This window comes from Camelus ferus, chromosome 4, assembly GCF_009834535.1.
Source record: "Camelus ferus isolate YT-003-E chromosome 4, BCGSAC_Cfer_1.0, whole genome shotgun sequence".
Classification (NCBI taxonomy): domain Eukaryota; kingdom Metazoa; phylum Chordata; class Mammalia; order Artiodactyla; family Camelidae; genus Camelus; species Camelus ferus.
This window is the reverse complement of record NC_045699.1, coordinates 65,895,332-65,908,509: the sequence shown is the minus strand read 5'-3', so window position 1 is coordinate 65,908,509 and position 13,178 is coordinate 65,895,332. Positions and strand designations below refer to the sequence as shown.

Here is a 13,178-nt window from a genome sequence, read left to right as displayed (position 1 = left end):
AAAATTTATCATCTTGGTATGAACCAACTTTGGAGTTCAGATGAGCACGCTCAGTTCTAGCAGGTGGTAAGAAACCTCAAGACTAAAATAGGCTGTACATGTGTAAGTAGGTTATGGTTGTTGATACTGCAAATTCCACGGCTTCTGATGGGAAAGGAATAATATTTCCTGTGTTAATATCTGTGACTTTTGCACATTAGACTGAAAATAGTAGAGTTTTCTCTGCGATGCGTCTTTGGAATTTAGAGGCTCTAGTGTCTCCCTTACCCACCAAATTCCTGATAGGGATGGTGTGCTCATACTTGCTTATTTTGAACCAGGAAATAACCATTGTTGCTGATTTCCCATTGTGCTTGGCAGTGGTTGTAGACAGCAAGTTTGGGATAACAGGTGGGGTGTGTTGGAACTAGATAAGGAAAGACTGACTTTGTCCAATTCATATGGCTTTTCCCCCTCTACCTTTTTTGTGATGTTTAGAATATGGGCAGCTGTTCACACTGTGGCTGCCTTCCTATGATTCCAGGGCTTTCTGGAGTCCAATGTTATGGCACAGGTTCAGGCTAAGTTCATTTCTACAAGAAGCATCTCTGTACCCTGCCTATTAGCATAAGCTAGGGACAAGGGCAGTCAAAGGTCAAGAGAAGTTCAAAACAGCATAACCTTTCTGTGCTTCTGTTTCCAAATAACCCCAGTCTGTCCTGCTCCCCGAGTTTTTTCCTCAGCTATCGTGTTTACCGTGTAGTTGTAAAACTCAAGAGAACAAGGACTGACTTGATACAAGGGAAATTAGAGAATAGAAGTCATTGTTGCTTAAAACAGGAGAAATAATTGATTTATGTTTGGGGGCCAATTAGGCTATAAAACAGGAACAGTAAAGGGACCTGTGACTTCAGGACAGCTACTTGCTCTGATTTCTGTTCCACAGACAAGAGGCTCCCCAATAAAGGCTGTCAGCTTTCTAGGCTAAATTATTAATTCCTTTCATGCCTCTCAGGGATTGTAAACAGCACATAATACAGGAAAACAATTGATACTGTTCAGTTATTGGCCAGATAGAGGGTCAAAGGGTAAATAGTTGGATTAGCAACAGCTGTTCTTCCACCAGAGTCAGACTTTTGTCCCTTATTCTATTTCAGCAAAGCCATTCCTGGGTTTTTGGCCTCTATAGTTAAATCCATTTCTCTTCTTGTAACCATAATTCAACAAATAATTAGACAATAAACACTGACCAAAATTGAAAATACTTGTAATTTAATTGTTTCTGAAGTTGAATATGAGCTTTCTTTTTGGTTACATGCTGACTGTTGTCAAGGAAAGTAACTACTTGAAGTTTAGATTAGAAGCTTTTTAGCTGTTTATACCAACTGCCCGTCAATCTTTGTGCAACTTGATTAAAAGAAAAAAATTGCCTTTGTTTAAACTGATGGTAGGATAATGTATGTTCATTGTGGGAAACACTAAAAGAAAAAAATACGCATAATTAAAAAATACAAAATAAAAAAATATAAAAAAATCCCACCACCTGGAAGTAACCATTGTTTGTTATTTGAAAATATGTCCTTCCAGTTTGTGTCTGAGTGTACTTATTTTACATGGTTAGGAATCATATATACAATTTCGTATCCTGTTTATTCCTTTCCCACTCAGCATTACATTGGGTACATTGTCCCAAGTCATGAAACATTTTTCATAAATGTTTTTAATGGCAGGATAATATTTCATTGTAAGTGAATAACTTTGCCATGATTTATTTAACCCATTTCGTTGGACACTTAGGTTATTTCTAGTTTTTTCTACATAATATAGAATGCCACAATGAACATGTATTTATATAAATTTTTTGTCTGCATTTCAAATGAGTCCTTTAGGCTTTTTATATAAGCCGGAACTCTTCTGAATTAAGAGCATGGACTCTGACTCAAAAGCCCAGGAATGCTTGGGTTCAACTTGGCTTCAGTATTTACCAGTGCTGTAATCTTGGCTAAGCTATTTAACTGCTCTCTGCCTCAGTATTATCATCTATTAAATGGGGACAAAAAAAATTTCTACTTTACATGGTTGTTGTGAAGGTTAAATGAAAAAATATATGTATTTGGAACAATGCTTGGCAAATGGTAAACACTATTAAGTGTTTGCTATTCTAGGCTATGTAGTATAATGTTGAAATTCTCAGTCTTCTCTTTACTAATGGTCGTTGTAACCACTTTATTCAATTAAACTAGCCTGTGTTTCTTAATGACACTAAGATAAATCATTCCAGATGTTAGCAGGTGTAAGTTACTGCTTCAAGTAAATAGTTCCCTCAGAGGAGCAGAGCTCATAGACTGCTGACCACTTTGGCCAAGACTGTTCTTTACCATCTGGTTGACTGCTAGGGTGTTTTGGACCCCTTCCCTCAATCAGCAGCAGGTAACTCAATATGACCATCTGCCAACTCATTTATTTAACCTCTTGGGGAACTAAAGAAGTTAACCCTCCGCTTATTAAAAATAAATACACAGATTATGTACTTCTTCTTTGATCAGTAGCAAGGTCTTATAGAGAGCATACTGAGGAAGAAATATGTACAATTAAAAACCTGACCATTACCATTTAAAAAACTGCATACTTGGGATTCCTGCTGACTTAAACTTTAAAATATATATGTTATATATGTATTTTTTCTACTAATCTAGGCCCTAGATAAATGAACATTTTAAAAAAGACTTCAAGGTTAAATTACTCTTTGCCCTCTCTTGCCACAAGATGCCCACCAAGCAAAGGTTCCTGAGTGATGGTGGTATGAACAGGCAAGATAAAAAACAGCTTCTCAGAATAAGCCTAACACCATTAGTTTGCTCTGGCTTTGCATTCATCTGTTATGTGTTTTGGGATCCCAGGTAGACTTTTTGTGGATTCTTCCAGCTACAAACGAGAAATGCACATCTTAGCTAGAGTGCTCATAGGTACATTCCAAAATTCCAGTATTCTGTTCTATGTCTGATGGGTCTGTTCCTTGTTGTCAAACTATCTGTCACAATTTTTGATCTCAGAAAACAGTTCATATAAACCTAGGTGTGGTCTGCAGAGAATGATCTAAAGCTGAGTGTTAGAGAAAAAGGAAAGAAATTGAACATTTATTGTGTATTCCCTTATGTGCCAGGCACTTTGAACATATTCAGTGGTAATGAGAAGGCTTATATCATATAAAATTATCTAAACTCAAGTTTGACTTTGTAATACCTACTTCCATTGTTTCCTTCCTTTCCTGCTTTTCTTTTTCTTTTTGATGTGTGCACCAAGCTAAGACACAGTTCCTGCCCGCTAGGGACTCTGATTTAGTCAGGAAGACAGACACACAGACACAAAACTTGATGATATGTGGCTTTACTAATTAATAATAATAACAATAACAACAACAACAACAACAATAATAATAATATAATAAAAATAATGGCTAAATTTTATTACACACAAAATTTTCCATGTGCATTTTTCATTAAGCACTCATAAAACCTATTTGAAAAGATACTATCTCTATCCTACAGATGAGAATGCTGAGGCCTGGAGAGGTTAAATGACTCACCCCAAAGTACATAGTGAAGTATCTGAGACTTGAGAGCTGCAGTTCTCCAAATCTTCTGTCCTGTCTCTAAGACTTGCTAATGGAAGAGTTTAAGGCAGTATAATGATTTGTAACATATATAACGGGGCTCTTTGTGTACAGAATAAAGACTATTTTAAAGTGTCATTTGGGCTCTTTTGCATATGTTAGAATGATTTTGGACATAAAGTAGAGTAATACACTGTGAAATAGGTTCCCAAAGAGATTTCTCCTGTGGTTCAGCTTCAGGGTTATTCCACTATTTATTATCAGACTGGTTTTTTCCTGAAACAAATGAAGGTAAGTTCACAAATCTCCCTTGATTTTTCCCCATTCTATTTGTGATTTTGGTATTTCACATTCATAACAGTTGTAAGAGCCTTGCTTCCAAAGCCTCAGCTGAATCTGCTAGATCACTGCAAGATCACGTCTCCTGAATGTGGCCTTTTACTGGGGAGTTCCCTTCTGATAAGGTTTCTTTTGAACAGGGTTGGGGTGGGATGAGATCCAGAGTTTAGGCTGAGCTCTCATCCCCTTGACCTCTGCCCCTGTTTCAGAGTTTATACTGACTTGGTTGGGACTTCCTATGGAGCCAAGAGTTTAGGACTTGTTTACAGTTGATGAAAAGATAGTTGCATTCAAAGGCTGTTGTTGGGTTCGTGGATAGTCATGGATCTCTGCTATTATCTGTGGTGGGTTCAGGGAATGCTTGAACATCTGGGTCTGGAGATTTGTAATGGATGACTAAGAAGGAATGAGAAGAAACTCTGAAAGTAGGTTGCTGAAATTATTTCTATGGGAGCAGTATTGCAGTAACATTTTCAGAGTAGAGAAAGATTCTTACAAACCTGTGTTTTATTTCATTTTTAAAAAGTTTAAGTGGTTGTTTAAATTCAGTATATGATGACAAAGGGGATGTGTGGGAATTCTTTTGATATCTCACCAAAGAGAATATTTACTGTATTAGGCAAATGTATCAGGTAGTGGAAGGAAACCCTGGATTATTAAAGCCACCTTTTTAAAAGTTATACATAGTTTTACAAATGGATATTTTCTCTAAAAATCTTGTGGTTCTCTAGGTATATTAAGGAGAGGATAGCAACTCAGTCCCAAATGAGTCTTCATCAGCATTTTCTGAGTACACTAGTCAGTTAAGACAGCTTTTCAGCTTTTATACCTGAAGTTACATATCTTTTTAGGGGGGAGGTTCCAGTATTTCTTGCAGATGGGAATCTGTAGGAAAAGATAATCATCTTTCTTTGAAGGGTGCTGACAGTATGAACCAAAATTGAATAACTGCATCCTCTGTTGGTAAGCATAGGAAAGGATAAACTGCATGAGTAATAAGAGTCAAAGTGAAAATAGTGCTATGTCTTTTTCACCTTAGCACAGAATTCCGTGTACTAAATGTAGTCTGGCCTATGGACATAATTTGCCTGACTAATTAAGATGTTTAAATAAAAGCATGTTAGTTGTCAACATTTAAAACCTGCAGGAGTTCCATAAATACTTGGGTTTTTGGCCTTGATAAGTTGAATGGTCCAGCACTGGGCCTGGATTTCTACATGGCGTCTGTTGGCCGGAACAGAGTAGTGACTGCTGTCTTGAAATGAACATGCACTCTCAGGATTGTCACAAAGCCACATGGCCTCCTTCATCCACTTATGTTTCCTTCTTATCTTCTGTAGGCATTTGAGTTTGCAATTCCTACAGTGAAAAATGATAATTGTCAGTGCAAATCAAGGTGTGGGAAAATGGGAAATCAATGAGTATAATCTAGTAATATCTGTCAACACTAAAAATGTTCAGGTTTATTTTTGTAAATTTAGCAGTTTAAAATTCTAAATTTTTAAATTAAAAATTGTAGATTTACCAGTGAATACAGCTAGGTATTTATCCTATAAGAAATAACAGGTGTGCAAAATGTATATTCACAGATACTCTTTTCAGCATTTATAATAGCAAGAAAATTAGGAACAACGCAAACGTTTGACAGGGGACTGGTTAAATGGATTGTGTTTATCCATGCAATGTAATAGTGTAGAATCATTAAGGAGAAGATAGATTTTAGTCTGGAAGAAGTTACATTAAATTGTTTGTTACTAATGATATTTTTGGGCAAATGGGATCACAGAGTAACTTTCACTATTTTTGTGTTTTAATTTTTTTTTAAACAAGGCTCTTGTATTAAGAAATGACATACATATTTTTAAAAAATCTCTGGTTCTCATTTCATATGCCAAGTTTCCAGGGTTCTTCTGTGAGATTGAGCCACCCAGGCTGCAGCTTCCCACTTAGATCACAGATTTCACAGTCAGAATTCTCTTATCTTGAAATTGCCCTAAGGAATGGGAATTGGTGTCCTCAAGTGTCAAGAACCATCTTGTGTTTAAAAAAAAAAAAAAAAAAAATTCGAAAGCACAAACCATAAGGCAAAAAAACCCCAAAAGCAAAAACAGAAAGGTTAGTTCAAAAGAAGATATAAGAATTAAAGCATAGTTAAATAGTGACTTCATTCATTATTTTACCAATTGTTTTTCTCTCTCTTGATCATTAGTCTAAATTTGGTATTGAGCCTTTTTACCTTTTAAACCTACAACAAGCAAGGTCCTACTGTATAGCACAGGGAAGAACTATATTCAGTGGCTTGTCATAACCTGTAGTGAAAAAGAATATGAAAAAATAAATATATATGACTGAATGCTCTGCTGTTCACCAGAAACTAATACAACATTGTAAATCAACTATACTTCCAATTTAAAAATGTTAAAAGAGGGGCAAAAAAAAAAAAAAAAAAAACACCTATCTTGAAGCCCATGAACAATGTAAAAGCCTAGAGCAGCATTTTCAGGCTTCTATTTGGAGGCTTCAGGCAGGAGCCCTGCCTCCATTCACCACTAATCAAGCTCTCAGAATTGGCCTCTTTTTTTAGTGTCAAGCTTGACACTACCCTGCCATCAAGAATGTAGGGAACCTTAGTAAGCTTTTCATATGAATTGTGCTGTCTTGGCAGTTGCAGGGACATGTTGCTGAAAGTGACCATTATGGACATCATGCAGTGGAGAAAAACATGAATGGAAGCTTGCATCTTGGCCTTTGCCACTCCTCGCTGAGTGACCATAGGCAACCTGTGAAGATCAATTTCTTCATCCATAAAACAGTAATAATCCCTGTTAGGGGTTGTTTTAAAAAATAAGTGAGATAATATATGTGAATTGCCTAGCATTTAGCTGCTCTAGCCATTCTTGCATGTTTCTCCTTCGCTGAAATATGTGATGAAAGATTTCTAACTTTTTGAGTTAATATTTAGTGAGCATTTACTGTATCCTAATGTTTTTAAAGCACTATCTGATTCATTCTTTCTGGCAACTCTCTGAGGTTGTTCTCAAGTCTTGTTCTCCCCATCTTACAGATAAGGAAACTGACAGTTTTAACACTTGGCCAAGGTCACACAGCTGGTAAGTGGCAGAGCTGAAGCCTGTGTGATTCCAAAGCCAATGTACTTTTTTATCTTTTTAAAGTAGTGATATGATGTACATACAGTGAAACACACAGATACTAAGTGTAAGATTCAAGCAGTTTTCACAGATGCATGTACCCTTGTAATCCATGTTTCATCAAGGTACAGAATATTATCATCTGTTCTGAAAATTCCCTTTTCCTCAGTCGATCCCACTATTCTACCCCAAGAAGCAGTAACTTACGATTTCTCTCATGATAAATTAGTTTACCTGTTCTAAAATGTCTTGCAAATGGAATCATACAACGTGCTCTTTTGTGCCTAGGTTTTTTCAGCATTATGTTTGAGACTCATCCATGTTGCTGCAGGTGTTAGTAGTTCTTTTTTTCTTTTTAATCGCTGAGTAGTAGTCCATTGACTATATCATAGTTTGATCTATTCACCTATTGATACCTGGGCTGTTTCTAGTTTGGGGCTATTATGAATAAGGCAGCTCTGAAAATTCTTGTGCAAGGTTTTCGTGAATATATGTTTTGATTTCTCTTAGACATCTATCTGGAATTGTTGGGTCACATGGTAGATATATGTTAAACCTCTTATGAAATTGCCAGTTTTCCAAATTGTACATTTTACATTTCCAGTAGTATGTGAGTTCTAATTGTTGCACATCCATGCAAGTATTTGGTGTTGTCAACTTTTAAATTTTAGTTGCTTGAAGTGAGCAGGTAATGGAATTGACGTGGTTTTAATTTGCATTTCCCTGATGACTAATTTCATTGATCACTTTTTCATTCCCTTATTGTCCATTCATATATCATCTTTTGGAAGTGTCCGTTCAGAGTCTTTTGATGATTGAAAAAATCATATTCTTTGTCCTAGTATTAAGTTGTGGATAGTTTTTATTATTATACACATCCTTCATCAGATATGTATGTTGTGAGTATTTTCTCCAAATCTGTGGCTTTCTGTTCTACTTTATTAATGTAATTTTTGATTAGCAGAAGTTTTACATTTTTATTAAGTTCTATTATTAATATTTTTCTTTTATGATTAATGCTGTCTGTATCCTGCCTAAGAAATCTTGGCCTAATCTGAGCTTGCAGAGGAATTATTCTGTGTTTTCTACTAGAAACTTTATGGTTTTAGCATTTCTCAAGTTAATTTTTTTGTGTCATGAAATAAAAATCAGTCTTTATGAGTATTTGTTTCAGCACTATTTATTGACAAGACTTTCCTCACTGACTTTTTGATGCACTTGCTGAAGTATAATTTGATCTTTATGTGTATGATCTGCTTAAAGCCTGTATTTTCTTCCATTAACCTATTTATGTTTTTACTACTACCACAATGTTTTAAATACTGTAGCTATATAATAAATCTTGAAATCAGGTAGTGTCAGTCCTCCAACTATTCTTCCTTTTCAAAGTTGTTTTGGCTGGTTTGACTTTTCTGAGGTTTTGTTTTGTTTTCCTTATGCATTTTAGAATGAGTGTATACATTTTAAAAAATTGGATTAGATTTCATTGATCTTATCAGTTTGGGGAGAGTTGTCATTTTAGAATGGAGTCTTCTAATCTCTGAATTCATTATCTCTTCCCACTTATTTAGAACTTTATTTTTTCTTGGTGATATTTTTAAAAGATTAGTGCTGAAATCTTACCCATCTTTCTTTAAACTTATCACTAAATATGTTTTTTTAATGCTATAGTAAATGGTATTATTTTAAAAAGTTATTTTCCAGTTGTTTGTTGTTAGTATATAGAAATGCAGTTGATTTTTGTATATTGTTTGTATTATACAATGTTGTTAAATTTGTTTACTAGCTATAGTAACTTTAAAAAATTCTTTGGGACTTTTTATATGTACAACTATGAATAAAGACAATTTTACTTCTTCCTTTTGGATGTTTATGACTTTTATTTTTCTCACCTTCTGGCATTGGATAAAATTTCCAGTCTGACAGTAGATAAAAATGTTGAGGGTGGAATTCTTGTCTTGCTTTTGATCTTGGAAGGAAAGAGTTCAGTATTTCACTATCAAGCATGTTAGCTGTAGTTTTTTTCTAATTTTATCAATTTTTAAAAATTAAAAAATACAGATCAAAACACAGATTAACCATTTTTAAGTGTATAGTTTAGTGTCGTTAAGTATTACACGCATATTATTGTGCAGTCATCACCAACTTCCATCTGCAGAACTCTTTTCATCTTGCAAAAGTGAACCTGTAACCATTAACAGTATTTCCCGATTCTCCATACTCTGGCAACCACCGTTCTTTCTGTCTCTCTGAATTTGGCTAATCTAGGTATCTCATCTAAGTGGAATCATACAGTATTTGTCCTTTTGTGCCTGGCTTCCTTCACTTAGTGTATTTCCAAGGTTGATCCATGTTGTAGCATGTATCAGAATTTCCTTCCTTTTTAAGACTGAATAATATTCCATTGTATGTTACATACCACATTTTGTCTATTGATACATCTGCTGTTAGATTGTATTGCCTATACGTTTTGGCTGTTGTGAATAATGATGCTGTGAGTATTGGGTGCACAAATAGCTCAAGTCCCTGTTTTCAGTTCTTTCAGGTATATACCCAGAACTGAAATCGCTGGATTATATGGTAATTCTATTTTTAATTTTTTAAGGAACCACCATGTTGTTTTCCACAGTGGCTGCACCATTTTACATTCCCACGTAACATTGCACAAGGATTCTAATTTTTTTGCATCCTCACCAACACTTGTTATTTTCTGTGTTTTTGTTAGTATCACACACACATCTTAATGGGTGCAAGGTAATATCTCACTGTGGTTTTGATTTACGGTTCCCTAATGATTAATGCTGCTGAACATATTTTCATGTGCTGTTGGCCATATATATATCATTTTTGGAGATATACCTATTTAAGTCTTGTCTATTTTTTTTTTATCAGGTTTTTGTTGTTGTTGTAAGAGTTCTTTATAGATTCTGGATATTTATCAGATACTTGATTTGAAATATTTTCTCCCATTATATAGTTTTCCTTTTTACTGTTGATTGTGTCCTTTCATATAAAGAAGTTTTAAAATTCTATTTAGTACACTTATTTTTTCCTTTTGTTGCCTGTGCTTTTGGTGTCATATCTAAGAAATCATTGTCAAATCCAATGCCAGGAAGCTTTTCCCCTTTGTTTTCCTCTAAAAGTTTTATCATTTTAATTCTTATGTTTGGGTCTTTGATCTATATTGAGTTAATTTTTGTATATATGATTTAAGGCTACATTCATTCTTTTGCATGTGGATATTCAGTTTTGCCATCACTGTTGAAAAGATTGTCCTTTCCTCATTGAATGATCTTGGCAACCTTGTCTGAAAATAAATGACCATGTATGTGTTTCTTTCAGGGCTCTGTTCTATTTGATTTGTTTGTATATCTGTCTTTATGCCACACTGTTTTGATTATAGTGGCTTTAGAGTAAGTTTGAAATCAGGATGCTGTACATTTTTTGTAGATTCACTTTATCAACTTGTGTTTGTAGTTTGCCAAGAGTTTTTATCATGACTGGTGTCAAATTTTTCAAATACTACTTCTGCACCCATTTAGATACTTAGACTATTCACATGGTGAATTATACTGATTGAATTTTGAAAATTGAGCTAGCCTTGCAATCCTGGGATAAGCCTCATGATGTATTATTATTTTTATATATTACTGACAGTCAAAGCCTATATCCTTAACCTCAGTGCCATATTGCCTCCAAAAGATTTTTTATCTTTGTTGAACTCACTATTTGGGACACATTCATTTTTATTTGTGTGAATCTGTTTTTTGTGTAGTCTTAAACCAACTTACTAGGTTAGGAGCTCTCCTTCTGCTTCAAATTTGAAGTCTCCATCTAGTGGTCTCTTCTGGAGGCACAGTGGTGAGAACCTGTGATAATGTATTGGCATTTGTTCCCACTTAGTCCACTAGGTGGCAACAGGCCCTAACTGAAGAGCCAAGAGCAAGAAATTAAAATGAAAAATAGAAAAACAGTGCTTGTAAAAATAATAATTAAACAGAACAGAAAACCAGGACTTTATGAAAAGTAATATGGATATCTCTCAAGAACTGAGAGAAGGAATAAGACTTTAGCTCATTCTAAGAAACTCTAATTAAAGATATATGAGAACCCAGTTGACTGTTTTTCTTCCATTGCCTCTCAAACTTCAGAATCTTGGCTTATTTAGTGGCTATACAGTTGCTTTTCTTTGAGTATTGTGGGTTGGAGGGGTAAGGTGATAGAACTGACCCTTAATGCAGAAGAATCTGAGTTTGGAGTGTGGTGCCAAGAGGGATGTGCTGTTATATCCAAGAGCTGAGAATCTGCTTCCAGGGAGACTGCAGGAAGAGATATTAGTAGCTCCCTGGTGTCCCTTGGGTCTGAGACTTTTTTCCCTTGGGTGTGAAGAAAGGAGTTTTATGAATGTTACAGTCTAAAGTGTGGGCTTCCCTTATAAAAATGGAAATTGGGAGAACAGAAATTTTCCTGGACAAGGAATTGTTTAAGATAGTGGTGAAGGCAGAAGTTCACTTAAGGAGGTGTAAGATTTTAAGAAGCTGTGGGTGGAATTGTCGGGCTGTGAAAATGAAAAGATAATGAGTGAGGTGAGTTTTGAATGTTCCCTGAAGTAGTTAAGAAGAGAGAAGGTTTGGGAGGACAACTAGGCTGGAAGCAGTGTGACCTGGCAGCCTAGCATAGCTTGCTTGATTATGGCAGTGATGCCAACTTTTTTGACCTCGGTGACTTACGTAGGTAATAAACACAGCTGACTTAAGCAGGACTCCATTACCTATTTAACCTTCCTGTTCCTGCTTTACAGTTCAAAATAATTCATTGGCAATGGACGATTATTTTATTTATTACAAATAAATTTGGGTGGGAGAATGATAAATGTGCTTTAACAGTTGAGGTATGGTTCATTTTGAAATATGACATATATATGTCAGTCTAATTGCAGTACTAGAAAGTTTTAAAATAAGGATACTGTTGATATACTACCTATCATTATACGTAGCATGTATCAAACTAATATGAAAATGCTGATGGCTGAATGAGTCATAATTGAAGATTAAAAAGCAAGAATAGCAGTAATCGAAAAGTATCACTAATTCCCTCAACAGTGATAATGGAGTTCTGAGAACTGCAAGATTTCCAACTGATTTTATCCGTGTATTTGCAATAGGATATTTGGAGCATTGACACTCATTTTGTGGCAGCCAGGCTTTTTAGTAGGATACTAAAGAGTCTCTTGTTACTTTTAGCTTATAAACAGCGAATTTTATTGACAATCCATTACCAAGCTACTTAATAGCCTTTATTCATAAGTAGAAATAAATTGAGCATGAGTTACTCATAAGATGGATAAAGGTTGGATTAATTCGCCAGGACGATCCTTTATATTCATGCTTTCAGAATCATAGTGCTAAAAGCCTGGGGAGGAGGAGAAGCAGATAGAAAAATTAGCCACAGGCTGGCTAGAAGAAGGCTCAGTGCAATGGCCTTTGGAGTTAGGTGTGAAATAGAAAAAGGGTGTGTCTTCTGTGACTTAAAGCAAAATCTCACCATTGTGTGTGTGCATGTGTATGATCACTGTGTATGCACAGATGTTTATGACAATAGCTCTAATACTGTTGATAGAATTACTACTCGCATGATTAGTTCTATTGACAGAATTATTTGTTATGTGAGTCTAAGAACTAAAGGAATTGTTCTTCCTTATTTTCAATGAAGTAGACCTACGTAATTGAGAAGGAAATAAAGTTCTTTATGTAATGATTTTTGTATTGGGACTTTTGTTGATTTTTTTTCTTTTTTTTTTTTGGTGTCTTCATTATTTAGCATCTCCATTGTCTAGGAATCTGTCAACAGAACTAAGATGCAGTAAAAACAAGCTTTAAACATTTTCATCAAAATAATTGTAAGACGTCTCTGTCCCTTTCTTTCTCTGTCTTTCTCTGCGAGAGGTTTTGTTAGACAAAAACTTAAAATGTCTTAGTCACCCTTTCTTAATAGTCTTGGTAATTTTGGCCCTTAATTATCTTTTCACCAAAAATGTATTACATTCTTCTAAGTTTTATAAGTTAAGTCTGACTAGTTAGTTTCAACTTCTGACCTTT

The 13,178-nt window shown here is 35.1% G+C and overlaps 1 protein-coding gene and 1 long non-coding RNA gene across 4 annotated transcripts in view; one reads left to right on the top strand and one right to left on the bottom strand.

Annotated features, from left to right (window-relative positions):
* The window catches only part of NR6A1 (nuclear receptor subfamily 6 group A member 1), a 204,307-nt gene that overhangs the window by 37,550 nt on the left and 153,579 nt on the right, over positions 1-13,178 (top strand). The gene's annotated exons all lie outside the window — the stretch shown is intronic.
* Positions 2,636-13,178, bottom strand: part of LOC116663259 — a 50,958-nt gene continuing 40,415 nt past the window's right edge. Inside the window, exons 4-5 of one of the 2 annotated variants that reach the window (XR_004319479.1) lie at positions 6,168-6,240; positions 2,636-5,290 (exon numbers count right to left, since the gene is read on the bottom strand). This is a non-coding gene — a long non-coding RNA (uncharacterized LOC116663259). The remainder of the gene's footprint in view (positions 5,291-6,167; positions 6,241-13,178) is intronic. The other variant, XR_004319478.1, reaches the window with a different exon arrangement.